General features: G+C 35.9%; 1 long non-coding RNA gene across 1 annotated transcript in view; it reads right to left on the bottom strand.

Moving 5' to 3' along the window:
- The window catches only part of LOC105481915 (uncharacterized), a 428,534-nt gene that overhangs the window by 346,957 nt on the left and 63,020 nt on the right, over positions 1 to 18,557 (bottom strand). Inside the window, exon 2 of the long non-coding RNA XR_011625914.1 lies at positions 1,646 to 1,758. This is a non-coding gene — a long non-coding RNA (uncharacterized lncRNA). The remainder of the gene's footprint in view (positions 1 to 1,645; positions 1,759 to 18,557) is intronic.

The following is an 18,557-nucleotide window of genomic DNA, read 5'->3' as shown; positions in this document are numbered from 1 at the left end:
TCAATCTGGGTCAAAATGGAAAACAATACAGGCCAGAACTAGGATAACCACCTTTTATAACCTAAATCCAGAAGCTGCAAAGCAATGTTAGTAATAATAAGCACACGTGCATATGTATATACCCACACACATGCACACTTGCATATAGTAGGTCACACCATGCATGTTTAATGCCCTGTAGTTGTCAAAGGTAGCATGTGATATGGCTACCCTCTGCTCACTGCTTTTACTTTTTGAATTTTGTTTGTATTAGCCCATTCTTGTATTGCTATAAAGAAATTCCTGACACTGGGTAATTTTTTTTTTTAAGTTTAATTGGCTCATGATTCTTCTGGTTTTACAGGATGCATAGTGATGATATCTGCTGAGCTTCTGGGGAATCCTCAGGAAGTTTACAATCATGGCAGAAGGTGAAGGTGGAGCAAGTATATCATGTGGTGAAAGCAGGAGTAAGAAAGAGAGTTGGAGGGGGAGGTGCCACACAGTTTAAATGACCAGATCTCAGGAGAATTCACTCATTTTTCCAAAAACAGCACCAAGCCATAAGGGTCCATTACCATGGTCCAAATACCTCCTACAAGGCCCTATATCCAGCACTAGGGATTGCTATTCAACATGAGATTTGGGCAGCAACAAATATCCAAACTTTATCATTCCATCCATGGCTCCTCCCAAATCTCATGTCCCTGCAAAATACAATCATACCTTCCCAACAGTCCCCCAAAGTCTTAACTAATCCCAGCATTAACTCAAAAGTTCAAAGTCGCAACAGGGCAGTCATTGAATCTGAAAGCTCCAAAATAATCTCTTTTGACTCCATGTCTCACATCCAGGGTACACTGGTGCAAGGGATGGGCTCCCAAGACCTTGAACAGCTCCCGTCCCTGTGGCTTTGCAGGGTTTTGCCCCCATGGGTGCTCTCACAGGTTGAAATTGAGTGCCTGTGGCTTTTCCACGCTGTGGGTGCAAGATGCTGGGTCTACCACTGTGGCATCTGCAGAATGGTGGCTCCCTTTTCACAGCTCCATTAGGCAGTGCCCTCGTGGGGACTCTTTGTGCGGGCTCCAATGCCACATTTCCCCCTATACTGCCCTAACAGAGGGCTCTGCCCCTGCTGCAGGCTTCTCATACAGCCTCTGAAATCTAGGCAGAGACTGCCAAGCATTCTTCACTCTTGCATTCTGTGTGCCTGCAGGCTTAACACCACACGGAAGCCACCAAGGCTTATGACTTGCACTCTCTGGAGCTGGAGCAGCCACTAGGGCAGTAGCTAAGCCCCTTTGAGCCTTGGCTGAAGCCAGAATGACCAGAATGCAGGGAGCAGTGTCCCAAGGCTGCTTGGGGTAGTAAGGTCCTGGGCCTGACCCATAAAACCATTCAATCCTCTTAGGCGTCAGGGCCTGTGATGGAAGGGGATGCTACAATGATTTCTGAAATGCCTTCAAAATATTTTCCCATTGTCTTGACTATTAACACTTAACTCCTTTTCAGGTACATGAATATATCTAGCAAGTGGTTGGAATCCTCCCCAACAAAAAGCTTTTTCTTTCTCTGCCACATGGCTAGACGTTACATTTTCCAAACCCTTATGCTCTGCTTCCTATTTATATCTAAATTCAATCTGTAAGTCATTTATTTGCCTTACTTGAGCATAGGTTGTAGAAGCAGGTGGCCACCTCTTGAATGCTTTGCTGCTTAGTAATTTCTTCTGTCAGATATCCTAAATCATCACTTTGAAGTTCAAACTTCCACAGATCCCTAAGGCATCAACAGAATGCAAACAAGTTATTTGCCAAGGCATAACACGTGTGACCTTTGCTTCAGTTTCCAAAAAGTTCCTCATTTCCATCCAAGATCTCAGCAGCCTGGACTTCACTGTTAACATCTGTAACAGTGTTACAGTGTTAACACTGTAACTATCAGCATTTTGGTCACAACTATTGAACCAGCCTCTAGGAAGTTCCAAACTTTCCCTCATCTTCCTATCTTCTTCCGGGCCCTCTAAACTCTTCCATCCTCTGCTCATTATCCAGTTCCAAAGCTGCTCTCATATTTTCAGCTAACTTTACAATACTCCACTCTTGGTATCAATTTTTCATATTATTTTTTTCTTACACTGCCATAAAGAAATATCTGAGACTGGGTAATTTGTAAAGAAAAGAGTTTTGATTGGCTCATGGTTCTGCAGGTTTTATAGGATGCATGGTGTTGGCATCTGCTCAGCTTCTGGAGAGGCCTCAAGAAGCTTACAATCATGGCAGAAGGTGAAGGGGGAGCAAAAGCATCACGTGGCGAAAGCAGGAGCAAGTTGAGGGGAGAAGTGTCACATGCTTTTAAATGACCAGATCTCATGAGAACTTATTCATTATCACAAAGACACCACTCAGCCATGAGGGATCCACCCCCATGATCCAAACACCGTCCACCAGGCCCTATCTCCAGCATTGAGAGTTATAATGCAACATGAGATATGGGCAGGGACAAACATGCAAACTATGTCAGTTTTAAATTACATACAGTAAATTCACTTTTTTGGTGTAGAGGTCTGTGAGTTTTGATGAATGCAAGTAACGTAATAACCACCATAGTCAAGATATAGAATAGTTCTGCCAGCTGAAGAAAACCGTTCCATGCTGCCTCATAGTCACATACCCCAAATCCTTGAAACCCACTGATATTTCCTGTGTTTGTAGTTTTACCTTTTTCCAAAATGTTATGTGTGTGTGTGTCTGTGTGTGTGTCTATGTGTGCAAAGAGAGAAATGTTATAAACACACACAGAGACACACAGATAGAGAATATCCCACAACATGTAGCCTCTTATGTCTGACTCATTTCACTTGACATAATTCATTTGAGATCCATCATGTTATTGATATGTATCAATTCTTTTTATTTCTGAATAGTATCTTATTGTATGGATGTACCATGCTTAGTTTATCCATTTACATAGTGAAGAACATCAGGTTGTTTCCAGTTTGGGGCAATTATGAGTAAAGCTGCTATAAACATTCAAGGTTTTCTTGCACACAGAAGCTTTCATTTCTGTTTGGCAACACCCAAGAGTAGATTTCGAGATGATGTGGTACAAATATATATAACTTCTGCCTGTTTTCCAAGGTAGATGTATCATTTTGCATTCCCACTAGCCATGAATGAAAGTTTCAGTTGTTCCACAACTTCACCAGGTATTGCTATTGTCAGTTTTTTATTGTTTGGTCTTATTTTGTTTTAACTATTTTAATTTGTTGTGTACTGGTATCTCATTGTGATTTTAATTTTTATTCTCCTAATGACTATGTTGAACACCTTTTGATATGTTTATTTATCATTCTTATGTCTTCTCTGGTGACATAAGAATGTCTATTCAAAAATGACATAAAAATGTCTATTCAAAATTTTGCCCATGTTTTAATTGGATGGTTTGTTTTCTTATTTTTTTTTTTTGAGCTTCATGTGTTTTTATATATCCTATGTCCACTTCTGAAGTAATTATAAGAGATGTGAAATCTCTATTCATCATAGTATCCATAAACTCTTACACATGGGTTAGGTGGCTTGTAATAAGCCTTTTGTTGCAAAAAAAAAAAAAAAAAAAATTCTTTGATCTAATTATGCTCTTTTTCTGTTGGTATATCTTTATAGACGTTTACCAATGTCTATTGAAAATGTACATTCCTATTGACATAGCAATGACCTTTTTTAAATATTTAGAGCTATATATAAAAAACTAAGTATAGGAATATGCCTTCAAACATTGACACAAATGCCAGAAATTGGGGAACCACTTAAAATTTCAAATACAAGGCCGGGCGCGGTGGCTCAAGCCTGTAATCCCAGCACTTTGGGAGGCCAAGACGGGCGGATCACGAGGTCAGGAGATCGAGACCATCCTGGCTAACACGGTGAAACCCCGTCTCTACTAAAAAATACAAAAAACAAGTCGGGCGAGGTGGCGGGCGCCTGTAGTCCCAGCTACTCGGGAGGCTGAGGCAGAAGAATGGCGTAAACCCGGGAGGCGGAGCTTGCAGTGAGCTGAGATCCGGCCACTGCACTCCGGTTTGGGCGACAAAGCAAGACTCCGTCTCAAAAAAAAAAAAAAAAAAAAAATTTCAAATACAGGGGATTGAGTAAATTAATTACGGTGCAACCATATCAAGGAATAAATACAGTGAAGCTATTGAACCTGGTGTATAAGAACTGGATTTATTGACTTAGGATAATGTTACTGATTGGTTTTCTCAAACTGTTATTTGATCATAGGTATTAACAAAATTAAATGCATAGGTTGATGTATTTTTAAATAAAAATAATATGCAAATCTATTCATTCAATAAATATTTACTAAGTATTGATAGTTTGCCAGGAATTGTGCTATGCACTGGGAGTACAAAGATAAGCAATTACATAAATTATTAAATCTTATTTTTTTTTATTTTACATTTTTTTTTAATTTATTATTATTATACTTTAAGTTGTAGGGTACATGTGCATAACGTGCAGGTTTGTTACATATGTATACTTGTGCCATGTTGGTGTGCTGCACCCACCAACTCGTCATTTACATCAGGTATAACTCCCAATGCAATCCCTCCCCCCTCCCCGCTCCCCCTTCCCCCCTCCCCATGATAGGCCCCGGTGTGTGATGTTCCCCTTCCTGAGTCCAAGTGATCTCATTGTTCAGTTCCCACCTATGAGTGAGAACATGCGGTGTTTGGTTCTCTGTTCTTGTGATAGTTTGCTAAGAATGATGGTTTCCAGCTGCATCCATGTCCCTACAAAGGACACAAACTCATCCTTTTTTATGGCTGCATAGTATTCCATGGTGTATATGTGCCACATTTTCTTAATCCAATCTGTCACTGATGGACATTTGGGTTGATTCCAAGTCTTTGCTATTGTGAATAGTGCTGCAATAAACATACGTGTGCATGTGTCTTTATAGCAGCATGATTTATAATCCTTTGGGTATATACCCAGTAATGGGATGGCTGGGTCATATGGTACATCAAGTTCTAGATCCTTGAGGAATCGCCATACTGTTTTCCATAATGGTTGAACTAGTTTACAATCCCACCAACCGTGTAAAAGCATTCCTATTTTTCCACATCCTCTCCAGCACCTGTTGTTTCCTGACTTTTTAATGATCGCCATTCTAACTGGTGTGAGATGGTATCTCATTGTGGTTTTGATTTGCACTTCTCTGATGGCCAGTGATGATGAGCATTTTTTCATGTGTCTGTTGGCTGTATGAATGTCTTCTTTTGAGAAATGTCTGTTCATATCCTTTGCCCACTTTTTGATGGGGTTGTTTGTTTTTTTCTTGTAAATTTGTTTGAGTTCTTTGTAGGTTCTGGATATTAGCCCTTTGTCAGATGAGTAGATTGCAAAAATTTTTCTCCCATTCTGTAGGTTGCCTGTTCACTCTGATGGTAGTTTCTTTTGCTGTGCAGAAGCTCTTTAGTTTAATGAGATCCCATTTGTCAATTTTGGCTTTTGCTGCCGTTGCTTTTGGTGTTTTAGACATGAAGTCTTTGCCCATGCCTATGTCCTGAATGATACTACCTAGGTTTTCCTCTAGGATTTTTATGGTATACACCAGTAACAGACAAACAGAGAGCCAAATCAGGAATGAACTTCCATTCACAATTGCTTCAAAGAGAATAAAATACCTAGGAATCCAACTTACAAGGGATGTAAAGGACCTCTTCAAGGAGAACTACAAACCACTGCTCAGTGAAATAAAAGAGGACACAAACAAATGGAAGAACATACCATGCTCATGGATAGGAAGAATGAATATCGTGAAAATGGCCATACTGCCCAAGGTAATTTATAGATTCAATGCCATCCCCATCAAGCTACCAATGAGTTTCTTCACAGAATTGGAAAAAACTGCTTTAAAGTTCATATGGAATCAAAAAAGAGCCCGCATCTCCAAGGCAATCCTAAGTCAAAAGAACAAAGCTGGGGGCATCACGCTACCTGACTTCAAACTATACTACAAGGCTACAGTAACCAAAACAGCATGGTACTGGTACCAAAACAGAGATATAGACCAATGGAACAGAACAGAGTCCTCAGAAATAATACCACACATCTACAGCCATCTGATCTTTGACAAACCTGAGAGAAACAAGAAATGGGGAAAGGATTCCCTATTTAATAAATGGTGCTGGGAAAATTGGCTAGCCATAAGTAGAAAGCTGAAACTGGATCCTTTCCTTACTCCTTATACAAAAATTAATTCAAGATGGATTAGAGACTTAAGTGTTAGACCTAATACCATTATTAAATCTTATAAATACATAATAAAGTCAAAATTTGAAGGATACAAAGAAAATAATGAACTGGCAAAATATGGCTCTAAAATGTCAGTAAAAAATTTATGTTTTTCCTTAGAGGCACCTAGATAGAGAGATAAATAATGGCCAAATTATAGTATAGTGTTTAAATATGTGCACTGGGAGCAGCTGCTTCAGGAGCCACTCAGAAATACAGTTTCAAGTCCTAGTTATGTTGGTTTCTACCTATGCAAATTGGGGCAGATCATTTAACCTCATATATTACAATTACTATGTGAATTAAAAATATATTCCAAGTAAGGCAACATAATGTCTTTACATGGTAAGTACAAAATAAATGTTAGCTATTATTATCATTACCCTTATACAAACAAATTTTTTAAATGGTAATTTCCATCCAAGCATTCTAATAGTAAACAAGTTAATAAAAAAGGAACTAAGTAGCAGTATAATTGATCATATGTGCATCTATAAGGACTCTGACTTCTAAGCATTTATCTGATTTTTAAAAATATATGTATTTTTTATATTATTATTAGGTAAAATGAATATTTTGTAAGGATAGTGAGGGTATGAAGAACACTGAGACATTTCTTCATTGATATCTACCTTTTTATGAGTGGATTCACACCAAATTTAGCTACTAAAGATATATACTTCAATATTGAAGCAGTAATATTGGTACCCCTGAAGTAAAATACTTGGCTTGCAAATAAGAGGAAAGTTGAAAAGTACTTTGAAATTTTATGGTGGCTAATAGCTATAATTAAGGGGTCAGTAATGACCACAATTGTGTGTGAATAATATAAGGAAATGAGTGACTCATTCTAATTCTTAATGATACTGAAAAGAAAAGGTTATATAGTGGCAAATTTGTTAGCATTTCCATTACATTTCAAATCTGTCCATGAAAGATAAGTGCAGCTGCTGCATAGAGAATTAAAAGATAAAAAAGCCTTGGGCTCTATAAAACTTAAGATAAAGATGTTATCCCTGAGGTCTCCCCTCAGTGCATATGTGTTTTGCATTTGAAATTAGCATTGGTAGTTGATTTTACATAAATGAGCTGTATTGTAGTGTTGAGTAAGGGAATCCTTTTAACAGCATAGGAAGACAGAAAATAATAAAGAAGACAAAGGGGGATAATCACAAGGATTTGTAGAACATGCTTTCATTGCCTGCTGGTCACCTGAGTGATTTTGCACTGCTTTTTGTGTTGCTATGTTGCTAAATTCATTTGAGTCTAAGAAGATAAATATCCACAAGATAAAAAGTTCTCCAAATATCTTGCTAAAATTATTAGATTATGTGATATACAACAACTGTGAAAAGATTTGTACTATTTCCCTTTTCCAAATCCCTTTAAATTTATTTTTACTTTAGGAAAAAAAAAAAGAGTCATTAATGTCACATCAGAGAAACTGTTTCAAAATTCTATCCCCTGTGGTCCTTCAATCCCACTCTTTATAATTCAGGAAGAAACAAGGTTATCTGTTTCTGATAGCAACAGGAAGCAGCCAAATGGTAGGCAGATAGGGGCAGATCCCCGTTGAAACCCACCTTCAAGCCAGAAACAGCCTGAAGGCTGAAAGACCGAACTGCTGGTACTATGAAACCCACAACTGAGAGTGAGAACTTCTCTTCCTCTTTGCCCCACTGCTTCCTGATTGATTCTTTCTGAATAATGTCTTTTAATCAATGAATGTTGCTTTTTCCAGTACTACCTAAAGCCTCCCCCTCCCCGATTCTAAGCCCATAAAAAGCCCCAGACTCAGCTATATTGAGAGGACTTTTCTGCCTTCAGCTAGGGGGACCCCATCGCCTGTATCCCCTTTCCACTGAAAGCTGTTTTATTACTCAATAAAACTGCCTGCCTTGCTTACTCTTCAATGTCAGCACATGCTCATTCTTCTTGGTTATGGTTCGGGAACTGGGGAACCATTGCATAAGCCAGACTCGGGTAGGGTAGACTGAGTGGGCAGGCCATCTCCTGCAGCAGAAAGCTATGGTCAAGCAAAGTCCAGATGAGGCATCACCAGCTGGAGATCCCCAGTTTGCAAAGTGACCAAGAAAAAAATCCTGCGTCACGTCATTCCAGCAAGTCAACAGCTCTCCTAGTTGAGCTAATAGATTATAAAGTCAGTCTTAAGTAAATTAGACAAAGAAAACAGTTGTATGTCTTGATTCTGAGATTCTTTTTAAAATAAATTTTATTGTGTATATTTGAGATTTACAACATGATGTATGGAGTACATATAGATAAATGGTTACTATAGTGAAGCAGATCAACATATTCATCATTTTACATAGTTACTTTTTTTGAGACAAGATCAGCTAAAATCTACTTATTTAACAAATATATCTAATATAATAGAATTGCATGTCATGTTACACATTAGATCTCTAACTGATTTATCCTACATATCCCACATTGTATTCTTTGACATACGTCTCCCCATTGTTTCTCCTTTTACCACTTACCTGCAGGAACCACTGTTTGATTCTCTATGTCTGTGTATTTTATATATATATATAATATATACATATTTTATATATATAAAATATACATATATCTCTTATAGTCCTCATATAACTGAGATCATGCAATGTTTTTCTTTCTGTGTCTGGGTTATTTTACTTAGCAGAATGTCCTCCAGGTCCATCCATGTTGTGGCAAGGATCTCCTTCTTATTTAAGGCTAAATAATATTCCTAATAATTAAACCTGAATATGTGTTGTCCCTAAAGACTTTCTATTTTTAAATCCTCTTTGAGTTTAGCTTCTTCAAATACAGTAGGTTTCCAAGAGTGTTGATGCTACGAATTGCAAACTTTTAAAAGATAGGGGCTGTTTATCTTTTTATATCCTCTTGATCTAATACAATGCCATCTACATAGTCAGTGCCCAAAAAATATGTAAAGAAAGGAAAGAGAAAGAAGAGGAAGAATTTCTACTGTGAAATAATGACAGGGTAGCTAGAGCATCCCACTGAACTTTGCAGTTTCTGCTTAAGGAATTTTAAAAGTTAAATTGCACTTTCTGCCTTAATTTAGCCATGAATATACATTTCTTTGAAATATTATAAAACATCATACCAAAGCCAGTATGTAGTGTCAGGGAATATTTATATTGTATGGCAGTGCTGCCATTCATGTATTTATTCCTAAGGATGACATTCATTAAAACCATTATTTCTCTTTTTATAAAAAATAAAGTTTTTAGATATTTTTCTAAATATAAAAATTATACATGCTTAGCTTTTGGAAAATGTCAAAAATCTACTTTAATTGTACATTAAAAGAAAGTATAAAAGTAAACAAGCTTACCCATAATCCTACTTCTCAATAATAATCATTTTATATTTTGATGTATTTCCTTACTGACTTTTTTTATTTTCATAGTTTTTTTTCATAATGGAGATCTTCCATATAATTTTATAACTTGGCTTTTTACCTGACATTATACCTAATTACCTTAAGGCTGTTTGTAAAAGATGGTAGCAATTTACATTCCAACCAAAAGTAAATGTGAGAAATCTTATCACACACTTAAATTCATAAAATATAACAAAGTTCTTAATTTTTACTAATTTGATAGAAATAAAAGATATATATTTTGTAATATTTCTATTTTTTCAGTTTTAGGGCATTTTTGTTGCTCTACTTTAGCTTCAAGAGGCTTATTGTTTTTTTAAACCACTCCCAAAAGGCAAAAAAGCTCTCAGAGATTCAAACATTAAGAAAATAAAAATTCAATATCATTCATTCCTTTTTTTTTTCCAGCAGAAGACTGCTTATTTTGATCCCACAATGTAGAATAAACTGGAATGGAAATGACTCTAAAAGTAAAATTTCTAATAATCCATATGTATTGTGTTTCCATTATCCTATCTTTTAAAGAAGCTTCTGAACATTCTAGATGAATATATAGGGTGACTTCCTGCTGATATGTGTCTCAATACAAAGGACAGCATAGTCAAAGATACTGGCAATAAAGAGCTCAGTGTAAGATGGGTCAAGTTGGCACATGACGTATAATAAATTTCACTACTAGTCAGAAAGGCAGGCTATCAGGCAGATCAAGGAAACTAAATCGCATAACTTTCAAGTCACCCTGCTCAGGAATGACAGGAATCAAAATGCTAGTTTCATAGGTTAAAATTCCACCTATTTACTTGCATTTGTCTTAAAGACTATAGCATTTGGAAATCAAAGTAAAAATAGAGTAAACAAAAATTGGAAAATTATATCATTGTAGCTGGTCACAATGCTAATAGATTAATAGTTTTAATTAATTTTAAACTAGCAGATGAAAGTACTGAAAAATGCTGACTTCCAAAGAATGAGAAACCTCTAATAGTCCTACTGCTTATGTGTTTTGTAGGCAATAATGAAATGCAATGAAGAAAATATTCCTAATATGTAGGAGACACAATAGAAAGCATAAGTAATTATTCAATTAAGAACCTCACAATTAACTAGCTTACTTAAAAAATGCACAGTCAATAAATATCGAATAATATATGACATACACCTAAATGCCAAATTTTATCGTCTACAAATATCCTAAGAATTACGGAAGGAATACTCAAGGAATACTAAAGTGGTCACAGAAAACTTACATAATATAATACACAAATTACTTAATATCAAAATTCAATGAATATAATGGAACAAAAATATAAATTTTTCAATAATTTTCAAATAAATGAAAGTAGGATAATTTAACTGTAAAATGGCAGAGAACTTTTTACCCACTATTAGACTTACATCTGCTTAGGATAAATTGCCATCAACCTAATTATAATTCCTAAATGAACTTTATCCCAGATTTTCTTTGCTCACTTCACTCTGTTTTTAAAAAGTATGTTGTAAAAATTACATATCTTGGGCTGGGCGCGGTGGTTCACGCCTGTAATCCCAGCACTCTGGGAGGCTAAGGTAGGTGGATTGTCTGAGCTCAGGAGTTCAAGACCAGACTGGGCAACACGGTGAAACCCTGTCTCTACTAAAATACAAAAAAATTAGCCGGATGTGGTAGCATGTACCTGTAATCCCAGCTAGATGGGAGACTGAAGCAGGAGAATCGCTTGAACCCAGAGGCGGAGGTTGCAGTGAGCTGAGATCGTGCCATTGCACTCCAGCCTGGGCGACAGAGCAAGACTCTGTCTCAAAAATAAACAATAAATAAAAAATAAAAAATAAAAATAAAAAATTACATATCTTTCTTTCACTCAGATAATTTACTACAGAAAATCATGAAGTATTGCTTTTTTATACTACCATATGTAAAAGACTATGAATATGGAAGGATCAGTAAAATACTGATTAAGTACATGGATATTAAAACAGCAAATTAATCTTGGTGTGATATATTAAATATTTGTCTGAAATTATTTACCCTAAAATTGTTCTATAAACCACTGGATTGACAGTTGTTATCTCTCTTCTGTACTTATCTCTTCCGTATGACTGTTAACTGAACACTCCATATTTTTGCCATTGTCTTATTTTTCATGAGCTTAAAATGTTTTATTGAGGTAGCTAGCATCAACTACAAAAGAATAAAGTTATCTATAAAAGTTACACAGTGCACAACTGATTTCAGGTAGAATATCAGTCCTTGGGAAATGTGTTCAGAGATTTGCTTATTGTTCTCTACACTTTGGTTTAGTTAATATTAATCATTTCATGATCTCTAAATTTAGCATCCCAGAAATAGGCGTTAGTGAAATTTAAATAATGTTTTAAAAATTAAAGGTATTTTGAAAGTTTCAGTCACAGGCTACATTTTAGTAAAACAACAATAATAAAAAGACCTATATATGTCTTTTCTTGCATTTTCCTCTCCCATCTATCTTAATTTTTGAGCTCTTATTCTTGCAATAGCTAGCAAGGAAGAAGCAAGAATAAAAGGAGTTTATTTTCCTTTCTAAGTTCTCCTACTTATATCTATTATCCCTTAAATAAGAGGACTCAAGAATTCAAACATTAAGGCAACAATCTAATCTTCTCACTTTACTTACAGCCAGTTATTTAGTCCATTGCTTCTGAACCCATTATTTAATCCATTTGATTGCAAACCTGTTATGTCATATAAATGTGTAGAAATAATTCTAGATTATAGTTAAAAATAAAAAAAGATAATTTTCTTTTCTACTATTTTTGCTTAATATTAACGTATTCTAGATAAACATGTTGGTAGACAAGTTGAGAATATAGATAAGATCATGGTTTACATTCCTATTTTTACACATCCCTTATTCATGATCTGTATTTTAAATTTCAGACAAAATCTAGTACTTTGCATTTTACTAAGTCTGCATAAGGAAACACACTTCACCTTCATTTTCTCAACTGCATGCCCCCCAAAACTAACTGGAGGAAAAACCTTTTGTCGTCCCCCTTAAGGGTGTAAGAACTTTTCTTCTGATGGCATGACTAATAAGTCTCTAATTGTCATGTTCAAGAACAATTATTTAACTTAGGCAAAGTTAGTGTTTATTTTATGGAATCAGTAGTCTTATGTCAGCTTACAAATGTGGAAATTCTCATTGAGACCACTGACTAAATTACAGGTAATAATTTTACCACAATAGTTCAAAAACTTTCTTTTGTTTCCTAACCACATGTGAAAAAAATGAACAAAACCAAAATTCATATAAATTTTGATATTCAGGAGAAGAGATAGACTCATTAAACCTAAAAATTATTGATTTTGTATTTTTCCTAAGATCTAGACAACAAATAAAACTTAGTAACACGTACAGTTGTGCCATATGAAATTACTAATATTCAACTGTTTTCAACCTATGGAAAAAAATTCTTATCTTTCAACCTAAAATACTAGTAATTATTGCTCTTAAAAAGAGGATTCTTGTCGTTAATGCCAACTAAAGGGGCAGGGAACTATTAATTAATAATAGGTACATTGTATATTATGTCACTATCACTAGCAATTATTAATAACTACTTTATATTTAGAACTTAAACTATCAAGTTTTCAAAGAAAAGAAAAACGGAGGTGTTACTAACTTTAAATGTCTCCCGAAAATTTGATTATTGAAACTGTCCCTTTACTGGTTCCTTAAGCCCTGCTCTTGACTCATGACCCCTACAATATGCTCCAATAGATCCTATATTTTCTTATCATTATGACTTTGTGTTGCTCTTACCACTTTGTATTACTAATGCATGGTTAACTGCAAACTCTCTGAGGACTTGTCCCAGGTCTATCATTCCTAATTTCTAGCATTTTTTCAAGTAGGATTAAGTGCTGAATTATTTTGGGGGTATGGATAAATTGATTGGAACTTGAAAAGTAATTGTATTATTTTTATTTTATTATTATGAAGATAATTCATTCATCTCAGAATAATGAACTTCATTATTCTGAGAGAATGCAGTCTAGGTTTCAACTAATACCATTTACAATTAATGCAGATCATTGTGTCATCTTGGATTCAATGAAATATTGCAAATAAGAGGGGAAATTTTTATTATGATAAAATGAAATCCCTACATCCTTTTAGTAGCTTGAAGTCATAGGATCTGTTTATGTCATTTCAAAACAATTCTTAGTTCTTTGTAAGCAGACAGACTCTGTCACAGCTTTGTGGTAAGCAAATGGTGCTCTGTCTTTGCAAACAGTGGAGAAACCATACATTATGAGGATGGAAGCCAAGTATTTATTTAATGCTTTATTTCCATATCATATTCTTGTCTTAAAAGATCTTTTCTGTTGGACCATATCATAATGTTGTCTCATCTATTAGATACTTTAAACCAGACTGGTAACAAAAGTGAGCCAGAAAATTCAAATGGAAATTTTCTTCAAGATGGATAACTCCCTGGAGTTACGTGCCTTCTTGCTTACTCTGGCATAAATGGCCTTGATTGCTTTTTTTCTACTAAAGGGCATAACAAAATGTTCCTTTCTCTGAATATAAAAAGGACTATATAAATGAAAAATTTGAAAGAGCAAAACCATTTTCTCTAAAAATATCACTACTGTAATATTATCATTTCTAGTTTTTATTGGGTTCATGGAAAGCCCTGCTGTGTTTTGTGAAAAGAGTTATCAACCCAATGTTGTCATCTGTGGAATGAGTATGTGGGACCATATGCTTCTAAACTATTAGTTCAGAATTTTCATAATTCTGGGTTTCCAAATATCTGGTAGATGTTACAGAGACAAAAATGGCTACATTCTTGACTGAATGTTTTAGTTTTTAAATGTTTGCCATCATGCAGTCAACTCAAAAGCATGAGAAAATAGGATAAAAGGGATGGTTTGGAGTCAACAGCCTTTGAATTGATAATATATAGGTTTTTAAAATAATGTATGGATATGTTTTATTTTTATTTTTGTGGGTACATAGTAGGTATATATATTTATGGGGTACATGAGATGTTTTGATAAATGTATGGCTTTTTCCTAAGAAAATTCACATTTTACTAAAGAAAAAGAGCTCCAATTTCGAAATCAGAAGCCCTAGATTAGTGTTCCACCTCTTACACTTGCTAGCTTTGTAAATTAAACAAGACTCTTCACGTCTATGAGTCTCAATTTCCTCACCTATACTTTAGTGATCACTCTGAATTCAAAAATTTAAATACAAAGTTATGATAGCTAATTTGGTTAGGCTTTGTGTCCTCACCCAAAATCTCACCTTGAATTGCAATCCCCATAATCCCCATAATCCCCACGTATCAAGGGAAAGACCAGGTGGAGGTAACGGAATCATGGGGATGGTTTCCCCCATGCCATTCTTGTGACAGTGAGTTCTCATGAGATCTGATAGTTGTGTAACTATTTGGTAGTTCCTGCTGCATTCATTCTCCTTCCTGCTGCCTTGTGAAGAAGGTGCTTCCCCTTCACTTTTCACTATGACTGTAAGTCTTCTGAGGCCTCCCCAGCCATGTAGAACTGTGAGTCAATTAAACCTCTTTCCTTTATAAATTACCCAGTCCCGGGCAGTTCCTTATAGCAATGTGAAAATGGACTAATACAATACCTGTAATATTGTTATCGGCAATACTAACGTATTATGTTACTTGTTTTCTGTTACTTGTGTTGGAACTCAGAAAATTATATCCTAAAACATGGCATGCTGAACATGTTAGAAATAAAGGAAGTTGGAAGGCCTTAGAAGCTGCCTCAAAATCAAGGACCTTCTCTTGTCTCTCCCTGCCTCCTAAATACAGGGAGGAGCTCTTCCTGGAATTTCCATATCCAAATGATGAAACTTTTTTCCAAAAGAAATGCAATTGTTTTAAACCCTTTCCCTAGTAAAGACTGATCACTGAACAAGAGAAGGAAATAGGAGAAAAGAGACTAATAGTGGTCATCATGCCCAGAGAGACATTTCATCTATTCTTCTGAGGGCAGCTCCAAGATATTACATAAGAGACTACATCTGCATAATAAGAGAACCATTGTTCACAGTGCAGTTACAATCTTGTAACTTGTGGATCCTATTCAATTTCCAAAGAGGATCCTTTACAAACCATTGTCTGTTTATTGGGTTGATTCATTTCCCCCAGAAAACATTTACTAACCCTCAAAATTGCCCACATTTCCCCATCTCCCTCTCCCCTGTGAAGAGGTTGCTAATTAAGTTTCAGCCATCTGGCCTTTATCTCATATTTTATATGACTCCCATGTTTATGCACATTAATACATTTATATACCTTTTCTCCTGTTAATATGTCTATTGTCAGTTCACTTCAGCAGACTTGAACCTTTAGAGGGGGAGGCAAAATAATCTTCACTCCTACATGTTTCTTATTTTTATTATTTGCTCCATTATTAATATAAATGTGACTTGTAAATATTGATGTAAATAAAGGTATTATCATTTTGAACTATCTGCCTCTACTAGACAAAAGTCAAAGCAACTAACCTCTGATCTGAGGATCAAATATAAGTAAAATTTATAATGCTGGATTTTAATAAATGTTTAATAAGTGTTTCTATGATCGTTATGTTATTGTAGCTTTGTGCCTGTGATACTGTGATTATAATAAAAAATACATAGTGGTCTTTGTCACAGGTTGCTAACACAGAGCTCCTAATCCCTTGGAATTTTCCAGTTGATGGGAGCATCTTTTGTTCTAATGAGGTGACTTTCGGTGGGCTCCTGGGTAGGGGCTGCCCACCAGAAAGACAAAACCATGATTAGAAGCTTAAAAGTTTCAGTTCCATCCTCCATTCCCATCGTCCAGGAAGGGGAGAGAGGTTGAATGTTGAGTTAATAATCAATCATGCCTACATGATGAAGGCTCCATAAAAGTTCCTGAACTACTAGATAAAAGAGATTCCTGGTTTCTGAACATGTGGAAGTGCTGGAAAAGTGGCACACCCAGAGAGGGCATGTAATCTCCATGCCTCTTCCCACCAACCTTGCTCTGTGTACATCTTCATCTGGCTCTTCATCTGTATCATTTGAAATATTCTTTCTAGGAAACTGGCTAACTTAAGTGTTTCTCTGAGTTCTGTCAGCCATTCATAGGCCTGTGAAAAGGGTCATGGGCACCAACAATTTATAGCCAGTCAATAGAGTAATTAAGGTTCTGACTTGTGATTGCAACCCCCAAAGAGAAGTGGGGGCAGTCTTGTAGGACTGAGCCCTTAATTTGTGGGATCTGACTCTTAACTACAGGTAGACAATGAAAGGATTGAATTAAATGGTGGGACATCATGTTGGTATCAGAAAATCAGTGTGGGAAGAAGCCCACATATTTTGGGGACCAGAAGTGTTATGCTGAGAGTATAGAAGGGGAGACGACTTGGTTTTCCCTACTATACAGTTCCCATGCATGATGATATGCCAAACCACATGCTAACCTCCAGGAGACGGTACTGAGAAGACCTCAATACTACCTCATTAAAGAAAAATCATAAACAACAAACACTGACTCCAAATGAATGCCATGGACTTTCTAAAACATATTTTTTCCTATTCAAGTAAGTGTTAAGAAAAAAATAGTACTAATTTTACTATTACATTAAAATGTCTCTTAATGAAGTTTATTAACATATGAAGGAAATATGTCACTAGAAATAATTTTTAAGCATATCTGCAAATATGCCTTTTGACACAAACATTTTCTTCTCCCTGTGTTCTTGGACCTTATTTTTTTCCCTAGTTCATGAGCTTCCTGTAATCCACCCTAGGAAAATCTAGTTGAAAAGCTTTACTTCCTAAAAATAATAAAAAGGGGAAATCAGCAGCTGTTCAATTCTCCTGTGTTAATTTTCCAACTATTCCTTCAATATGACACTTAAATCTTATTACAATATTCCTGCAAACATTATATTTCCTGCAGTGAATAATATACATAGATATTCTAATGCACATAGAGAAAGGCAGAAATGAAAAACAGCTTATTGATATAGAAGATGGATATTTTGGTAGTAGTATCACATAGAGTTTCTCATCAGCAGTAAACATCTGCTTCCTTTCATTATGATTTTCTTTTGCAAATTCCAAAGGCCACATGACAGCATTGCCATATATTGGAAATGCAAAAGTAGGAGCAGAAAAGGGGTGATCCTTTTTTTCCCCATCATAAGGGTCGTGTCACTCCTATAACAAAAGACAGGTTAACAATAAAAAGGCACAATATATATTTTTTAATTAAAGTTCTACATGACATGGGAGTCGTCAGAATAAAGACCCAAAGATACAGGAAAAGCTATCCATTTTTATGCCTAGGTTCAATGAAGAATGGACAAGTGTGCAGAATTGTGATTGGACAAGAAGGGGACACCCTAATGGAAACAGGCCGAGTGGTGAAACCTAGCAATACTGTCTGTTGAGATCTTCTTGGCCTCTCCATGCAGTATTTTCTTTCTCCCTGTATGAGGCAGGACCCTTTCTGGAATACAGGAACAGGGGTGTTATGGCCTACTATCAAACAACGTAGGCCAGAAAATTCATTTATGGCCAGTTCTTACCCAAAAAGGCAGAGGTGGGTTAGAGCAACATTTTTAGGTTTGTTTTAGGTTTGTTTAGGTAGAGCAACATTTTAGCCTTGCTTTGAAGGCGGGGATGCTGGTTTCTATAACTAGCTTTAGGGAAGAAGGATGCTTGTTTCTAAGACCTGTGTGGAGGAAAGTAAGGGGTAAAAGACAGGAGAGCAGGAGAAGGTCAGAAAGAAAATGGGTTTTGTTGTTGGGTGTTTTGTTGTTGTTTTGGCCCTTTTTTTGAGACAGAGTCTCGCTCTGTTGTCCAGGCAGGGGTGCAGTG

Source organism: Macaca nemestrina, chromosome 7 (genome assembly GCF_043159975.1).
Source record: "Macaca nemestrina isolate mMacNem1 chromosome 7, mMacNem.hap1, whole genome shotgun sequence".
Classification (NCBI taxonomy): Eukaryota; Metazoa; Chordata; class Mammalia; order Primates; family Cercopithecidae; genus Macaca; species Macaca nemestrina.
Note: the sequence above shows the minus strand (reverse complement) of the source record. Positions and strands in the feature narration are given on the sequence as shown.